The sequence below is a fragment of the Neophocaena asiaeorientalis genome, unplaced genomic scaffold, assembly GCF_003031525.2.
Source record: "Neophocaena asiaeorientalis asiaeorientalis breed wild unplaced genomic scaffold, Neophocaena_asiaeorientalis_V1.1 scaffold82, whole genome shotgun sequence".
NCBI classification, from domain to species: Eukaryota; Metazoa; Chordata; class Mammalia; order Artiodactyla; family Phocoenidae; genus Neophocaena; species Neophocaena asiaeorientalis.
In genome coordinates, this window is record NW_020173068.1 from 3,714,197 (window position 1) to 3,733,939 (window position 19,743).

Below are 19,743 nucleotides of genomic sequence, written 5' to 3' on the forward strand. Positions count from 1 at the left end.
CCTTAGGTGAAATCCTATGGAGAGGGGATGTCATCTCATGTGCAAGGTTGGACAGATCCTGAATGGAGGCAATTAGGGCCTGGTTGAGCCCAGGTGTAGTAATAATGGGAATAGGCCTCTGAACGACCTTGAGACATAGAGTCTTTGTTAGACAGGGAGTCACAGACCCAGGCACACTTAATCCGCATTTTAATAACTTTCCCATTTGTCTGGGACGTCACTCTTGCATTCAGGCTTGTGGAGTTCCTAGTGTGGGTGGGAGGAGCCCATCTACCTGGTAGAATTGTTTCCAGAGAGTGGCTGGCCCAATTCAACCTGTTGTTAAATGAGGATGAGAGATGGCCCGCTGACTTTAGCAGTTTGGTTTGGGACTGTCCCATACCCATGCCAGGAGCCAAATGAGACTCAACACAGCTAAGCATAGCAAAAAAGGCATTTTTGTGGCCTTGGACATTGTAGGGGACTCCCTCCTTTCACTCTTGTCAGGAGCATGGGAAGGGGCCAGGGGAGTCACCCAGGGTTCCAGCAGGAGTGTGGATCCTGGGTGACACCACTTTGCAGGGAGGGCCCAGATGATATCATTAGAGGATATTTCTCACATGTGTCAGTTTTAAGTTATTCTGCTCCCTAATCACTAGCCCTAATCAGTGGGTACAATTCCCTCCACCTCCTGTGAAAGTTCATCGTTATTATTAGCTATGAGTGGCCCTTGTATCCTGGAATTTAGGCAAAGCCTCTGCCTTAGGCAGATTAGAATGCCAAATCAGCATACTTGGGGTGGTGGTACTGGTGGGAGGAGGTGGTCCACCATCCTTTACTGGAGTACTGGAAGGCGACAGGAGTGAGAGAATAGGTGTATGGGGATCCGGAGGAGGGGAAAATGAGGACTAGGTTTCACCTTTGAGGGCAAGAACAGGCAGTTGGGGTGTCTCCAGAGCGTTTTGCTAAGGTGCAGAACGCCCGGAAGTGGGAGAATTTAGCATAGTAAGGATTGCGGGCAGGCAGGCACGAACCAGGTGCTATTATATGACCAGGCACTATTTTTTTTTTTTTTTTTTGGTACGCGGGCCTCTCACTGTTGTGGCCTCTCCCGTTGCGGAGCAACAGGCTCCAGACGCGCAGGCTCAGCGGCCACGGCTCACGGGCTCAGCCGCTCCGCGGCATGTGGGGATCCTCCAGGACCGGCGCACGAACCCCCGTCCCCTGCATCGGCAGGCGGACTCTCAACCACTGCGCCACCAGGGAAGCCCAGGGCACTATTTTTTAATTTTAATAGGAGCTGTTTTGAAAAGCCTATTCTGGTGCTCAGTGAGGTCAGTTAATCGGATAAATGGAAGTTTCCTGTTCTCAGGCCCAACTCTGTGTATCTTGTAAAGTGCATTGTGACCGATCTGAATCCAGTTTAGGGCACCAGTAGGAATTAGGCGGGCCCTGAACAGTGGCGTCCCACCCGGAGTGTCAGGTATATGCCCGCCTTAAGCCGCTGTGTTGACCACGGCCTGGGCATACCTAATACTGCCAGCAGATGGCGGTAAATGCCCAATAAAAGGAACCTGTTAACGACTTGTAAGGGTGGGCTCTCCGGGAATGAAACCCCAAGGTTGTAAATCGCCCTTGGTGAGTTTTTACAATTGGACATTTGGGCCGTTAGTGTGGTGAGTGGGAGGCTTTCGTTATGCGCCCATTGCTATGGCCTGCTCCCTGCCTACTTGAGCTGGCCTCCATCCTCATTTGTCACCATTTTTATCGCGTCCCTATTTGTAGTCCCGCAAGCCTTCCTTCCTCCCGCCAAACAAGCTCATTTCCTGCTCAGCCTTTGCACTGGCTGGTCCGCTGCTCTGAAGGTTGTTCTCAGGGTCGGTCTTACCTGACCACCATGTCTAAGGTAGTTCTTTACGTCGCATCACTCTGTTTGATTTTCTTTATAGCAGCAGTTACTATCTGATATTACACGTTCATTTACTTCTTTTTATGTTTGTTGTCTGATTTCCCCAACCATAAGGTGAGTTGCATGAAGGTAAATAATTTGTCATGCTTGTTTACTGCTACCTGTGGTGTGGGGAGCACTTCCTGGCACATAGTTGGTGATCAATAAATATTTATTAAATTATCAAATGGGTGAATGACTCTATCTATTGTAAAGCTAGGTTTCTGCAGAGACACTCACATCGCCATGGAAATGAAGCCCCCACCCAAGGAAAACGATCCAATGAAGAGGCAAAAGGAGTATATGGCTAAGATACTGTCTTAGAAGATTGTCCCCAGTCTGTGAGCTTGTGATGGCAGGCTGGTTTTTCGTCATGCCTCCCATTGTGCTGAGGCAATGAACAGAACACTTGTGACCCTGAATTGTCCCTCATCTTCTCAGTGGCTTGTCCCTGTGTTACACATTGCAGAATCTTTTTTGTGCAGCTTTTTCTCCCTGCTTGGATTGAACCTACGAATCATCTCCTGAGAATGAAGCTGCAACTAGTGCCCCACCTCCTCCCTCCCACCCCCAACCCGGGCAGGGTTCAGTTACCTCCACCTCCTGTGAATGTTCATCATTGTTACTAGCTATGAATTGGCCCTTGCACACATGGAATTTGTTCTGCTTTGCTTCTGCTTTACGCAAATTAGGATTTGTGTAGGAGGATAAATAGAGGAGATAATGCAAGAGGGAAGATCAGCAGATATAAGCTCTTGCTGCCTGAGACGGTGATTTGGTTATTACTAGTCAATATCTTAGGGCTGGGGTGGATTTTTTTTTTTTTTTTTTAGAAGGGGAACATTAAAATTATAGATTAAAAATAAGTGTTTAAATAACTGAAGTTTTATGTAGATGTGCATAGTTATGGGCAGAGTCGTTTTGAACAACTCAATGAGAGCACAGGTATAACATTGACTGGACAATTTTCTCTTTCGAAAGGTTTACTGCAAAAACAATTCTAAATGAAAAACAAATCAGAACACTTCGCTCTCACAGTCCTGAGTCACTTCTGAGGGCAGTGGGGTGTATTCCATCATGATGCATCTCAGTGTGGCTCCAGACTCGTGTCCCTGATACTGGCTATCAGCCTTGATTTCAGTTTTTTCATGAGAGATAAAAAAGGTGCTTTAGAGAGTCAGTTGAACACAAACACAACCAGAGATTTCAGGATGGCTCTTCACTTCATATCTCATTTCCAGGTTTCTGGGGACACAGTATGTGCTCGGTGGGGGCAGCTTGCTTTCTGCTTGTGCCGGACATGTGCTGCTTTTGCCGTCCAGCATCTACTCTACTCCCTTGATAACAATTCCTAAATTTCCATTTGGGGAATCCACCCTGACCCCATTCTCAGTCCATGAAGAAGCTGATTCTATTTCTGGGTTTGGGGGTGGGGTTTATGACCAAGACCGAGGCCATCAGAGCATTCCATTTCCCAGTCACTGACTGGTTCAACGATGAGCACATGACCCAAGTCAGGCCAGGTAGGGCTAATGAGGTTCAGGTCTTGGACTTCCACTGGGGAAGGGAGCTCTCTTTCCCACTGGGTTTGATATTAGAGTTGATGTGTTCTTGTAGCTTGAAGCATCATGTATAGCCTGACAGTGAATCCAATACAGCAGGAGGCAGCATATTACCTTTGGAGGTGAAAGGAAGATGGGTTTACTTATTTTTATTTTTTTATTTTTAATTTTTTTTTTTGCGGTATGCGGACCTCTCACTGTTGTGGCCTCTCCCGTTGCGGAGCACAGGCTCCGGACGCGCAGGCTCAACGGCCATGGCTCACGGGCCCAGCCGCTCCGCGGCATGTGGGATCCTCCCGGACCAGGGCACGAACCCGTGTGCCCTGCATCGGCAGGTGGACTCTCAACCACTGCGCCACGAGGGAAGCCCGAAGATGGGTTTTAATGACATCATGTGAGCCCTGACCAGCTGCCCTTGAAGACTGTCCCTGGCCTTTCAGTTGTGTGAGCCAATAGATTACCTGAAGAGCCTTGACTGATCCGTAGCTTAATCACTCCCTTGTGTAATTATGCTTGCAAGTTGATAACAAGCACTTTCTACAGTTTGCATTCTTAGGAAAGGAAGATGCAAAAGTTTAAAGAAGCATTCTTACTTATCAAAATACTTGAATAAATTCTGGAAGTGCAGCTTCATGGCTATTACATTCTGTGATTAATCCAACCAACATTATGAGCCTCCTCTATGACAGTGCTAGGTTCCCATTTTAGCAAGGTCAGGGCGCCTCAGCCATGGGAAATAAAAGCAGTCCCTAAACGTTTCTTTTTTTTCTAAAATAAATATTGATTTATTTATTTGGCTGCACTGGGTCTTAGTTGTGGCACATGGGATCTTTTAGTTGTGGCATGCAAACTCTTAGTTGCAGCATGTGGGATCTAGTTCCCTGACCAGGGATCGAACTCAGGCCCACTGCTTTGGGAGTGCAGAGTCTTAGCCACTGGACAACCAGAGAAGTCCCTCTAAGTGTTTCCATTTGCTTAATTGGCGTGCCAACTCAGTCCGAATGTCAGCACCCCCATGAAGAAATGAGCAATTTTCACCACTACGATGGCTTCAAGTTCAGATCTTCTGATTTGTCACATCAGTAAAAATAATTACCTCGTTAACCATGGGAGTCAGGGCTGGCTTCATGGGTGTCTTGTGAAGTCACACAGGTCCCCATACTCAAAAGAACTCTCTGCTTGGTTTAATATTCTACAATAGCTGTCTTGAAATACTTAATAATTTTAGAACAAGGGAGCTGCATTTTATTTCATATTGGGCCCTGTGAATTATGTATCTCGTACTGATTGGAATCCAACAAGTTGAATCTCATATTCTTTAAGTCCCCCCATTTGTTGATTTGCAGAAGCAGCTCAATGCATTCTTCATCAGATTTATGCCATCAGCCTGCAATTCTACCACCTGATTCTATGAAAATGAGTGAATTTCTGTGTTGTGTTTCATAGCCTCAGGACATACTGGATGATGATTAAGGGCACGGGCATAGAGCAATGTCACATCTCTCACTTCTTTCATCATGTTGCTTGACTGATAAATGATGCTGTGGAAGAAGAGCTTGAATAACTGCTGGAACACTCTCTTCTGGTTTGCATTGCTCTAGGGAACTCAGCTTTTCACATTCATGCTAAATTTAGTAATTATTTACCGGCATGCCCAAAGAGTTATGGGTGCTAAAATAAGGCCCAAAGCTTTTGCTAAAAATATCAAGATGGGCACACTTTGTTCATAGTTCACAAGTTGGATGCTTCTTAGAGGGATCCTTTGTCTAAGTAAAAATGGCACCAATAATGGGACCTGGGAGAGTTTGAATGCCAGGTGAGAGAATGGTTCTTTCTAACTGTTAGATACATGAGAGGGACTCCCCAAGCACCCTCCCGTCCTTCACAGAGTTGTTTTTGGGAGCCATGACATCTTTTGTAGGGGGCAGTGATCAAAGGCAGCTGCCCAGGAGGCACAAGTAAAGAACCGGAAGTGCCTTAGGAGACATTCAAACTCCTTTTGACGTGAAAGGAAAATATACTTGTGACTGAGAAATAACCTCACAAGTGGTTAGCTTATTCAAAGCCTTCATTTAATACGAGATTCAGTTCCTCCAACATTTTCTTATGAAAAATTTCAAACATAGAGTAAATTTGAAAGAATTTTATGGTGAACACCCTTTCTCCACCACCTAGATTCTACTCTTGACAATTTACTCTACTTGCTACCATACTGTCCGTCATCCATCTGTCCATCCACCCATCCATTCATTTACTTTTCATGATGAATTTCTTTTATTTCAAATTAATTATGAATTAAAAGAACAGTTAAAAACACATAACATAAAATTGACCATCTTAACCATTTCTAATAAAATTTACCATCTTAACCATTTCTAAGTGCACAGTTGAGTTGTTTTAAGTATATACACATTGTTGTGCAACTAATCTCCGGAACTTTTCAACTTGCAAACTGAAACTATATACCCATTAAATCACAATTTTCCAAATTCCCCTTCCCCCAGCCCTTGGCAAACACTATTCTACTACTGTTTCTATGAATTTGACTACCCTAGATATATATCTCAGTTAAGTGGAATCATACAGTATTTGTCTTCTCTGCAACTGACTTTTTTCACTTAGCATAATGTCCTCAAGGTTCAACCATGTTGTAGCATGTGTCAGAATTTCCTTCCTTTTCAAGGATTAATAATATTCCATATGGTATGTACATACCACCTTTTGTCTATCAGTTCGTCGGTTGATGGACTCGTGGGTTGCTTGTGAATGGTGCTGCTATGAATATTGGTGTGCAAATATCTCTTCAAGATCTTGCTTTCAATTCTATTTTTTTTTGAACTTCATTGAAGAATAATTGACAAATATAATTGTATATATTTAAAGTGTATTAAAATATGTTTTCTATTTCCTTAATCCATCCATCATTCTATCTAGAAGGACCATGGCAAAGACAGATTCTCTCTTTCCTTAGTAGCAGAACCCCAAATTTTAGCTTGACACATTGTCTCTAGGAATAAAGACAACATTTTCTAGCTTCCCTTGAAGCTGGTGTGACCATGTAACTAAGTTCTAGAGAGTGGTATGTAATCAGAAGTGTTGTGTGGGAATTTTGGGAATGTCTCTCAAAGGGGTGGTGATAAGGACCCATTCTCTTCCATTCCTTCTATTCTTTGTAACAAAAGTGTGATGGCTGGAGACCCAGCACCTATTTTGTGTCATGAGGTGATTTTGAGTATGGAGGTTATTCATCAGGGATTGTGAGAGAGCAAAGTAGCAACCTGGGTTGTTGATGACATGGTTGGCCTGTCAAATCATTCCCTTGATTGATTTCTACAGAATTATTTTGCATAGGAGAGAAATAAACTTCTAATTGCTTAAATCTTTTTGATTTCTCCATTATTTGAAGTTGGATTTAATCCTAAAAATAAAAGGAGCTTTCCCACATCCTATCTATATCGTTTTTATAACCTCAACTTTTTTCAAACAAAAATCTGTAATAAATTTCATACTTTTAAAAATCTAAGGTTTAAAACATCATTTTAATATTCATATTTTCTATAATGACAAAAATTTTGGTGTATGAGCTTTGTGGTAGTAATTAGGTAGGTTTTTACTTCTTTGTCTCTTGTGGTCGATGGAACCAAGTGACTAGTGCACAATGAATTGTGAGAAGTGCCTGCAGTCACTTGAGCACTGGAGCATTTAAATGCCAGTGTGAGGCTCTGCAGAGCTCCTTTTCCTTCTGGAAGGGTAGTTGGCAATATTAACAACCAGCCTGGGTCCAATGAGGAGCAGAGCACCCCACTGACATGTGTTGGACATATAACATGAGCAAGAAAGAACCTCTTTCTTTAAGACCAATGAGATTTCAAGATTGTTGTTACTACAGCACACCCTAGCCTAGCTGTCCTCAAAGTGTGGTCAGTAGACTTCTGAGGGCTCCCCAAACCCCTTCAGGTGGTCCTCAGAGGGACCAAACTATGTTCATAATGACACAAAGACATTATTTGCCTTGTTTTGCCTTGCTGACATTTGCACTCATGGTGCAAAAGCAATAGTGAATAAAACTGCTGGAGCTATAGCATGAATCAAGGTGGTGGTACCCAGCTCTATTCTTCATCACTTCCTTCCCAGTAAAACAAATAAGCAAACAAAACACCCAAACAAACCCAAAAAACTAGTTTTACTTAAGAATATCCTTGATGAAAATGATAACTTTTAAAAATCAAATTTCATTCCTCGAGTATACATCTTTTTAATATCCTGTATGATGAAATGGGAAGTACATCAAAAGCAGCTTTGAAATATAATGGTGTTTCAAGGACAAAGCCCTTGTGCCACTGAGTGGTGAGCTGGACTAGCTGCTCTGTCCGTGAAACATCATTTTCACTTGGACAAATGGCTTGCAGACAAGCCCTGGCTATCCAGAATTTGGTATTTGCTAGACTATTATTATTGTTTTTTTTTTTTTTACAAATTATTCAAGTGAGCCAGTCACTTGAAGGACAATGACAGATAGTGTATGTCGGTCTTGACAAAATCCAAACTGTATCCACCACTATGAATTTGAAGCTTCTCAGGTCTTAAAGGCTTTTCTGATCAGTGGTGATATTAACAAATATAAAAAAATTTAAAAATATCTTTATTGGAGTATAATTGCTTTACCATGTTGTGTTAGTTTCTGTTGTACAACAAAGTGAATCAGCTATAACTTTACATACACCCCCATATCCCCTCCCACCCTCCCTATCCCACTCCTCTAGGTCATCACAAAGCATTGAGCTGATCTCCCTGTGCTATGCGGCTGCTTCCCACTAGCTATCTATTTTACATTTGGTAGTGTGTATATGTCAATGCTACTCTCTCACTTCGTCCCAGCTTCCCCGTCCCCCTCCTCCGTGTCCTCAAGCCTGTTCTCTACATCTGCATCTTTATTCCTGCCCTGCCACTAGGTTCATCTGTACCGTTTTTTTTTAGATTCCATATATGTGTGTTAGCATACGGTACAAATATAAAATTTTGATAGTGTATAATGAAACATATCAGAATGTGGGAGACCTGTATAACTCATTAAATCAATCTTTTCCAAATGACCAATGCATGAAGTGACCAAATCTTGCATGGGTAACAGGTCCATTTAAAGAACAAAATAGACCAATGCATTTTAACGTAACAAGAGTACAAGAAGTTTCTTTGACATGGTTTCAGACTCCATGTTACAAATAACTTTAAGAAACTGCCACTTGTTTGGGTTTGTATGTAATATCAAAGAAGACTATCTACAAATGAAAATGAAAACCAGAATGAATACAGGAACAGATATGAGAGTACTGCTGTCTTCTATTAAACCTAGGAAAGAGATTTGTAGAAATTAAAACAAAGCCATTTTTCTCCAATTATTTCAAAATATTCGTATTTTTCATAATATATTTATGTTAGCAAGTAATGAGTTTATTATTGCTATTTAAAATCAATTAATAAAGAGATATTAAAAATTTCTTAGTTTTAACTTCAAATGTGGTCATTATTGATAGACGTAACCCATATAAACAAAAGCTCTCTTTTAGGTCCTCAATAATTTTTGGTCTCTGGACTAAAAATATTTGAGACCTGCTGCCCCAGCTTATCCTGACTGATAGTATTATAATTTTTAGCTACATAGTTGAAATATTCTTTTATTTGATCCTTTACATATTCATTTAACAAATATTCATTGAGCGCTACTACATGCCAATTATTCTTCTAGGCCCTGGGGCTTCAGCATTAAATAAAGAGATAAAACCATTCACCCTTATGGGGTTTACATTCTAGTGTGGAGGGGGGAACAAAAAATAGACAAAACAAATAGGTAACATCTCTAACATGTTAGATGTCATTAAAGCTATGGGAAAAATGTGACAGGAAGAGGGAATAGGGAATTCATGGAGTAAGGGTATTTGATTTTACATAGGGCAGTCAGTGAAGGCCTCACCAAGGTGACATGTGATCAAAGGCCTAAACGAAGCGAGATAGGGAGCCATGTGGATGCTTGGAAAGGTCACTTTAGTAACAAGGAAGTGCAGGAGCTCACTGGTTATGTTCAAAACACCCATGAGCCCAGTGTGGCCAGATTGGTTTATTGCAATCAGCATTATAGGATACTTTATTACCATTATTAATAATATACTTTATGTAATTTTTCCTTGTCTTCCTGATAATCTACTGGTCCTAGGTGTAGATCCTAACTTTTTCTCTGGTGTAATTTGGTGTATGTAAGCTATTTTGCTGGAGACTTTTGGTTGGTATGATCTTCAGAATGTGACGTATAGTGTTCCTCTCCGGCTGTTTAATTACTACTTGTATTATCTCAGACAGCAGGTACTGTCATTATGAGGATTTATCCCTCAGTTTTATGAGGCAAGTGAGAGAAGATCCAATACTTAGAAATATTAAAGGCTTTTGTATATGGATGTTACAGTTGGAAGAAGGTACTCATTCATTCATTCAACAAACACTTACTATTTGCAAGGTCCTGTTCTAGGCTCTTGAGATATACCTGTTAAGAAAACAGATGAAGATTCCTGCTCTTGTGAATCTTGATTATTAAGTAAGGGGAGGTAGAGAATCAATGATAAACATCACAATTAAGTAAATTATATGTTATATTAGAAGGTAATATGATGGAGAAACCTATGGCTTTTATTGTGACGATGATTTTAAGGGTGCATACTTATCTCCAAACTCATCAAGTTGTACACATTAAATATATACAGCTTCTGTATGTCAATTATATCTCAATAAAGTATTTTTTAAAAAGGTGATAAATGCCATGGAAAAAAAGAAGAGTAAGGAGTTTTTGTGTTTTTTTTTATAAATACATTTTTTATTTGTTTTAAAAAATATTTATTTATTTATGGCTGCTTCAGGTCTTAGTTGCAGCATGCAGGCTTCTCTCTAGTTGTGGCTCACCATGTGGGATCTTAGTACCCTGACCAGGGATCGAAGCCACGTCCCCTGCATTGGAAGGTGGATTCTTAATCACTGGACCACCAGGGAAGTCCTGAGTAAAGAGTTCTGCTTAAGTCTTTGTAACTTCTACACATAAGTACAACATTAAATAAAAATTCTTTACTTTTAAAAATTCTGTGGCAAATGCTCTTTTATTTCCAAATTTAGACTCACAGAATCTCCCGAGATAGTAACCTAGGAAGATTGATGTGGTCACTGATGATTATCAGGGTAATTCATTTTCTTATGTCTAGGTAATCTTAGTAACTGTTATTTGAAGGCTTTCTTCTTTGACAGAGGAGAGATTAGTACTGTAAATATTTTGTCTCTGTATCTTGCCTTATGTGGTAACATTAGCTTGTATAACAAACAAATTCCCCAATTCAGCAGCTTACTCCTCACACACATCCTCACCTGCACTGTGAGGGGTGGGGTTTGTTCCTCTACTCAGTCACTCAGGGACTCAAGCGGATGGAGGCTCTGCCATCTTCAACAAGTGGCTGCCAAGGTGACCCCAGGTATCACCATCCTCTGGAAGGATGTTCGATGAAAGAGAGTGGGATATAACACAGGAGGATTTTACAGGTCACCAAGAAGTGGTATAACTCACTTCCACCTGTATTCTCTTGGCCAGGACTCAGTCACATTAGCCCCTTAACTGCAAAGAAGTCCTTGAGATGTAGTCTAGAGGTGTACCCAAGAGGGAAAGAAATTAGTTTTGATGACTAGTTAGCCTGATATTGTCACTTTTCCTATGGAAAAAGTTAATTGTCATTTTTAGTAGGAAAAAGGCGCTGTGTATTCTTTCTGCTCTAGGAGCTGTAACCTCACTTTCAGCTGCCCTGTGATCAAGTCAGTAACTGGAGGAACAGATACGGAGGTGATGACGTTTCATGTGGTCAGAGGCTGCAGGTGGCTGTAGTTATCCCATGTAACTACATTGTCGTTTTTTCCTTGAAAAAAAAGAATGAGTACCCAAACTTCTGGTTACAAATAAAAAATGTCCAAATATTAAGTTTTCAATTACTTTTTTTCTTTTTTCTGATTTTTCGCATTCTTCCTCTCACTTATAACTTCTATTACTATTTTAAACCTTAGGTACTATCCTATTAGCATCTTAATCTTATCTAAATTGTCATATCAAAGAATGTGTTTAAATTATAACATTATTTAAAACTTGAAAACAATCTTAATTAAAAACACAATTAAAGCTAAATTAAGCATATTATTGAGATAATACCTACAATGCACTATTTCTTTCTGGGTTTTAGAAAAGTCAGGGTGATTATATTTAGACTATATATACTGATAAAGCTTACCCAGAGACATGGGGTTACAGTATATCCTTTCCTTTTAAATTTTTATAATTTGATCACTTTAGAATTAAATTCCAATTAAAAAATGTCTTTAGATATACACAGGTACTTATCACTGTATTTTATTAAAGTCTCAAAGGCATTTTTAAAAAAGCAGAAGATACAACATGCCAATGCAAATAATATTAATTGGAAATCTGTTTTACTTTGCCATTGCTACATAACAAATGACCACAGACTTAGCAACTTAAAACACCCTATATATTTATTAGTTTACATTTCTGTGTGTCAGAAGTCCAGGTGGGCTTGGCCGAGTTCTGTGCTTGGGGTATCACAAGTCTGAAATTAAAGTGTCGGCTGGGCAGACCTCTTATCTGGGAGCTCTCATAAAGAGTCAGCTTCCAAGCTCATTCATGTTGTTGAAGCCCCTGTTTCCTTGTTTCCTTTCTGGTTGCTACCTGGGGACGGCTTTCAGCTCCTAGAGGCCACCCACATTCTTTGTCTTGGCCCCCCTCCATCTTCAAGCCGGCAAGGCTGTGTCACATCCTTGTCATGCTTCACAGCTCTCTGACTCCTGCTACCAGCCAGAGAAAACTCTACGTCTAAAGCCTGGCCTGACTGAATAGGCCCATGTGAATAATCTGTATATTAAGGCCAACTAACTTGGGACTTTAATTATATCTGTACAGTCCCTTCGTAATGGTACTTATGTCAGTGTTTGATGGAATAACCAGGGGACAGGAATCTTGAAGGGGGACAACGTTAGAATTTTGTCACAAAATCCATGTTTGCATTACGTTTACATATCCTTGAGTGTCATTTTAGGTAATGGAAAGTCTCAAGCTTTATAGAAAGGCAAAGGAAATTAAAATGTTTGTAGACAGCTTTGCTTTAGTGTTAAAAGCTAATTAAAAAAAAAAAGAAAGAATTAAACATGCCGTGTCTGTACTTTCAAAACTTTTTACATTGTGTAATCAATGCACCTTCATAATTGAAGCATGTCTATATTCATTTTTCTCAAAACAGTTACAACTATTTACCAATAGGTATTTTTCTTTTTGCCAGTTGGTAAAATTAAGTATTGAAATACCCAAACTGAGTGTTATGGACTTTTGTATCTCCCATTCCCCATCCAAATTCATATGTGTCTGTTTGCAAACTTGGGAATTTCCAGGGTGAAATCTGACCCTGGCCCCAGTACACAGAGGGCAGGGAGAGACCAGAGAACAAGGAAGCCCCTCCAGATTGGTAGGTGGCAGGTTAAATAAGCAAGGGAACTTACATTCGAGGCTTGTCTTGGGTGGCTGCAAGACAAGTAGGTTTCCACACCTACCTGCCAGAATCTTAAAAGTTTGTGCAGAGGCCTTTATGGGGTTCAGTCTTGTACACCGTCCAGATGGCCTCAACAACACATTGCTCTCAAGGTTGCAACCATGAAATGGCTCCAGCTAGGGGAATGGTGGACTGAAGGTACATTCCAAGGATGGGGAGAGTGTGGGGAGCCTCCTACTGCCTGGCTCCAGCTCAGGGTCAACTGACGGTCACGTCCTCTCCATGATCTCCTCCAACAATGTGTTGAAACTGTAAATCCCACCTCCCCCCCCACCATTTGACTATATCTGGAGATAGAACCTCTAATAATTAAGGTTAAATGAGGTCATAAGGGTGGGGCTCTGATCCTTCAGAATTAGTGTCATTATAAGAAGAGACACAGGAGAGCAATCTCTCTCTTTCTACTTCGTGTGGACACAGCAAGAAGATGGCCATCTACAAGCCAGGAAGAGAGCACTCTCCAGAAACTCACCCTGACACCCCTTGATCTGGGACTTACAGTGAGCTGTGAGAAATATATTTCTTTTGTTAAGCTATGATATCTTGTTTTATTGTTTTTGGGTTTTTTTTTGCGGTACACAGGCCCCTCACTGTTGTGGCCTCTCCCGTTGCGGAGCACAGGCTCCGGACGCGCAGGCTCAGCGGCCATGGCTCACGGGCCCAGCCACTCCGCGGCATGTGGGATCTTCCCAGACCAGGGCACGAACCCATGTCCCCTGCATCGGCAGGCGGACTCTCAACCACTGCACCACCAGGGAAGCCCAAGCTATGATATCTTGTTTATGGCTTCCTGAGCAGATGAATGTACTAAGAAATATTAAAATTTATAGTATATTTCATACATTTTATTATTTGCCTTTAAATTTGGAAATAAGATAATTATTAAAATTAAGAAGTCAATCTATACATAGGCTATATTAAAGAGTGGTAGCTTATTGTTTTCAACTTAAATACCAGGGTCATTACCTGTACTTTTTAGAAAAGGAAAATAATCATTTTCAAAAACCTCAGCATTTCAGCCTTAGAAAAGAATGTCTTGAGACACAGATGTAGAGAACAAACATATGGGCATCAAGGGGGGAAAGCGGGGAGGAGGGGTTTGTGGTGGTGGTGGTGGGATGAATTGGGAGATTGGGATTGACATATATACACTAATATGTATAAAATAGATAACTAATAAGAACCTGCTGTATAAAAAATAAATAAATAAAATTCCAAAAAAAAAAAAAAAAGAAAAGAATGTCTTAACAGCAGCTACTGTGCCATTTTTCTGGGCATAATGCCATGGCAAATGCCATGTTTTTATCAATTTCATGACTTGTTGCCAATTTGCAGTTTGATAACTCACAGGATCAATTTTCCCTGCAAATACAAATAGCATTTTGATTTATTGATTAAAATTCATCTTGAAGTAGATTAATAGTACAACCTCTTAACATATTTTCCGTCCTCCTCCCTCTTCCTCCCTCTTTCCTTTTCTTCTTGGCCAATCATCATATAATTAGTTTTGAAATGAAAAAATTTAGAATTTGAGTTCTTCTTTTTCTTTGAAAGGCAGAAAAATAACCAAGAAATAGGAGCAAGCCAAGTACATACCTATTCAGTTATGAAACTGAGCATAGTTAAAGCTCTATTTCCACATTTTTAAGCATTCATGCTTGTCACAGTTACTATTTTAGTAAGTGTTAAGACTGTTCTTTGTAGCTAAATGAGAAAGGGAGAGGAAAAGAAAAGAGTCATCAAGTCTTTTCATAGGAGAATTGTTTGCTTAAGTTATAGGTAGAAGTTTAAGTTATAGCTCTTGAGAATTTATATTTTAGTATTTTATAAATATTTTATTTTATGAGGGACAAGTTTGTATAAATTAAAATGCTTTATTATCTTGGTATACCAAAGAAATTTATCCCCCCAAAATGGCATTTTTGTGATGGTGTTTTTAACTATTTAATTTCTAAAATTAACATTCAGTTAATCACTGAATGTGTTATGAGTTTTAACTACCACCAAAATCAGGATACAGAACACCTCTATCACCTCCCCCAATTCCCTTGCTATCCTTGACTATCACAGAAACGAATTCTTCCATCTCCTGCCCAGGAAATCTAAGCCTGGCAGACAGCCCAGTTGAAGCAGAGAAGGGGAAGGAACCAGCCCTCTTATCATTAGTTAATAGATGTTATTTCAGTCCTTCTATTTTAGTATGTTTTTCAGCTCCAGCATTTCCTTGTTCATACTGTCTATGAAGTAGACATTTGTTTTTCTCTTTATAATTAATTTCATCTTATTTTGCTCTGAGTAAAGACTTCAATGTGTTTAATTCCTGTTTTTAATTTTATTTAAAAAAATTTGATTGCAGACTTCCCTGGTGGTGCAGTGGTTAAGAATCCGCCTGCCAGTGCAGGGGACACGGGTTTGAGCCCTGATCCAGGAAGACCCCATATGCCACGGAGCAGCTAAGCCCGTATGCCACAACTACTGAGCCTGCGCTCTAGAGCCCTCGTGCTACAACTACTTAAGACCACAACGAGGGAAGCAGCCACCACAATGAGAAGCCCGTGCACCACAATGAAGAGTAGCCCCTGCCCACCGCAACTCGAGAAATCCCGAGCACAGCAACGAAGACCCAACGCGGCCAAAATTAAATAAATAAATAAATATTAAAAAAAAAATTTGATTGAAACCTAAAATGTTGATAATCCTTATGAATCTTCCACGGGCTTTTGAAAGAAATGTTTATTTTTTTTCCCCTAGACATGCAGAATGTTCTCTCTATTAATTACTTCAAGTTTGTTAATTGTTTAGTAAAATTTCTCTATGTCCTTATTTTTTCATTTTTGTTCTTCATTTATTGATTTCTAATAGAATTAGTGGTGATTTACCTGGAAGAAATTTTAGGGCAGACAGTCTGGCTGGGAAAAAAGTTATAAGTAGAAATATTACAACACCTTCTCTAGTATTCTCTCAATTCTGTCTCCCATCCCACTCTGTGGGTGAAGGGGGTAGAAAAGAGCTGTAGTATCCTATCTTGGGGGTTTTGTCTTAACCTTTGATTGTTCACCATTGATAGTACCACAAATAATTTTGGGATTGTGCCTTGAAGAAACAATTTACCTAAACTGTATGTATCAATGGAACTGTTCCTTTCTGTAGTTATATTCTTTAATCAATTATTTGGAATAACATAAGGACAATGAATATATATTTCTATATATAGATATAGATATAGATATAGATATATATAGTGTTTTGGGGGGGGCATTTGTAGCCGTTCTGCTCCATGGATCCTTATGAATCCTTGACAGAGAGTAGGGGAATGAGTAGAAAGCTGGAGGATACTTGGCCAATTTGAGTTGTGATATGCTTTATAATTATAGTTGTACTTCTGAAAGAATATTAGAATATTAAATTATACATATAAATAATTAATAAAAAATACTATTCATAATCCCATATCTTTGTATCAATTTAGGGCCTCTTGCTATCAGAAATGTATTTATATAATAAAAAAATTATTTATAATCCATGTTATTTTCTAAAAACATTAGATACTAAGAAATTTATTGTTTTCTGACCTGGTCATGGATGTAAGGATGTGACTACGAGAAGCAGAGAGAGGGCAAAATGACAAAAAGAGGGGGAGACTCAGAGGTGGGGGAGGAGGACTGAGGGGAGGAGTAGAGTGACTTTGAGACCCAGGGCCCATGGGCTGAGGTGTCAGTGGCTGAAAAAGAACTTGAAAAAAAAGGGAATTGTTATGAAGATTTGCTGGATAGTGATGATGCAAAATTTTTCCTACATCTCCCCAGAATAGCTAAATGCCCACCAGAATTTACCCATTTAACCCTAAATAGGAGTGTCTGATGATGAAACTTGTTTCCATTTATACTTTGTCAAACTTGGGTTTGCAAATCTTTTGAATATCTGACTAACTGACAGGTAAAAAACGAGATCTCGTTGTACTTTTAATTTGCATCAATTTGATTACAAGTAAGATGGATTTTTTTCCCCCATATTTTTTGGCTATTTTAGCAGTTAAGTTGCTAGTTCATGTCACTTACAAATTTTCTGTTGGGGTTTCATGTTTTCCTTGTTACTTTATGATAACCTGTTATATTTTAAAGGTATCAACACTCATCTATGTCTCAGTTTGTCTTTTATCTTTTAACTATTTATGATACTTTAATTTTTCTGTTTCACTTTGAGATTTATTTTAACAGCTTTAAAAAAACTTATTTATTTATTTAGTCACCACACAGCATGTGGGATTTTATTTCCCCAACCAGGGATCAAACCTGTGCCCCCTGCAGTGGAAGGGCAGAGTCTTAACCACTGGACCACCAGGGATTTCCCTTTAAAGTTGTTTGTTTTTTTGAGGTATCATTGACATACAATAAACTGCACACATATAAAGTGTACTATTTGGTAAGTGTTTTTTTTTTTTTTTTTTTTTTTTTGGGTACCCGGGCCCCTCCCTTTTGGATGTACCCTGCATTGGCAGGTGGACTCTCAACCACTGCGCCACCAGGGAAGCCCCTATTTGGTAAGTTTTAAACTCATGTATACCTCTGCTAGGCCATTACCACAATCAAGGTAATGAAATACCTATCACCCCTCCAAGTGTCCTCATGCCCCTTTGTAATCCCTCCCTCCAGTCCTCTCCACCCACCCCTTATATCCCCAGGCAACCTCTGATCTGCTTTCTGCCCACATAGCTTACTTGGAATTTTCTAGAGTTTTGTATAAATGGAATCATACAGAATACACTTTTTTTGGGTAATTAATTATTAAAGAAATGCAAATTAAAACCACCATGAGATACCACTACACACCTATTAGAGTGGTTAATTTTTTTTTTTTGGCTGTGTGACATGCGGGATCTTAGTTCCCCAACCAGGGATGGAACCCATGCCCCCTGCAGTGGAAGCACGGAGTCTTAAACACTGGGATGTCCCAGGAGTGGTTAAATTTAAAAAGACTGACTATACTAGATGTTGGTGAGGATGAGGAAGAGCTGGAACTTTCATAGACCCCTGGTGGGAATGTAAAATGACACATCCATCTTGGAAAACAGTTGGTATTTTCTTAAAAAGTTAAACATTCACCTACCATGTGACCCGGCTATTCCACTCCTAGGTATTTACCTGAGAGAAAAGAAAGCATAGGTTCTTGCAAAGACTTGTATATGAATGTTCACAGAAGATTTATTTGTAATTGTCTCAAACTGGAAACAACCTAAATGTCCATCGACTAATCAGTGGATGAATAAATTGTGGTATATTTATACAATGGAATAGTATTCATAAATAAAAAGAAGTGAACTATTGATACATGCAACAATATGGATACATTTCAAAATGATATCTTTTGTCATACAGAAAGCTAATATTTTATGCTATGTAAGTAGATTATTCGTATCAGTTTTGCCTTTACAGTCATACTTAGAACTTCCTCACTCTCAAATTAAATATTTAATGCTATGATCTTTTATTACTTTTATTTTTCACACTGTCATTTTAAAACCACCTGGAATTAATTTTGGTCTAAGATATGAGGTAGGGAATTGGTATTTAAGTTTTTTTGGTATGGGGGGTTGGGGGATGGGACTGGAGGGACACCAGCAGCACTGGTCTCAGCTGACTAAAGAGATCCAGGGCCTGTGCTATCACATGCATCTGACGACCCTTAAGGCAGAATCGAGGGGGCCAGTTAGAGGAGGTCCTTGCTGCCTCAAATTGTTACCAGTATTATATATTCTCTTCTGGTGATTACAGTGTGTTGAGTCAAGTTCTATGTTCTATACATTACATCCTTGTTGATTACCTATTTTGTCTATGGAAGGGTCCTCTTAGATATCTTACCCCAAGACATTTTTTGAGGATAGGTGTCATTTACAACTCTGCAGTCTTTGTGAATTGCAGTGCCCCGGAGCACCGGTTTTCAACTTGTTGTTTAAGAACCGGCCACAGAGAGGGACCTTCAAGATGGCGGAAGAGTAAGACATGGAGATCACCTTCCTCCCGACAAATACATCAAAAATGCATCTACATCTGGAGCAACCCCTACAGAACACCTACTGAACGCTGGCAGAAGACCTCAACTTCCAAAAAGATGACCTCAGGCAACCTACATGCAGAGACGGGGCCAAATGCAAAGCTGAACCCCAGGAGCTGTGCGAACAAAGAAGAGAAAGGGAAATTTCTCCCAGCAGCCTCAGGAGCAGCGGATTAAATCTCCACAATCAACTTGATGTACCCTGCATCTGTGGAATACCTGAATAGACAACGAATCATCCTAAAATTGAGGTGGTGGACTTTGGGAGCAACTACAGACTTGGGGTTTGCTTTCTGCATCTAATTTGTTCCTGGCTTTATGTTTATCTTAGTTTAGTATTTAGAGCTTATTATCATTGGTAGATTTGTTTATTGATTTGGTTGATCTCTTCCTTTATTTTATTTTATTTTTAGTACAGTTTTTAGTGCTTGTTATCATTGGTAGGTTTGTTAGTTGGTATGGTTGCTCTCTTCTTCCTTTCTTTTTTAATTACTTTTTTATTTTTAATAATATATTTTTTATTTAAATAACTTTATTTTATTTATTTTTTCTCCCTTTTCTTCTGAGC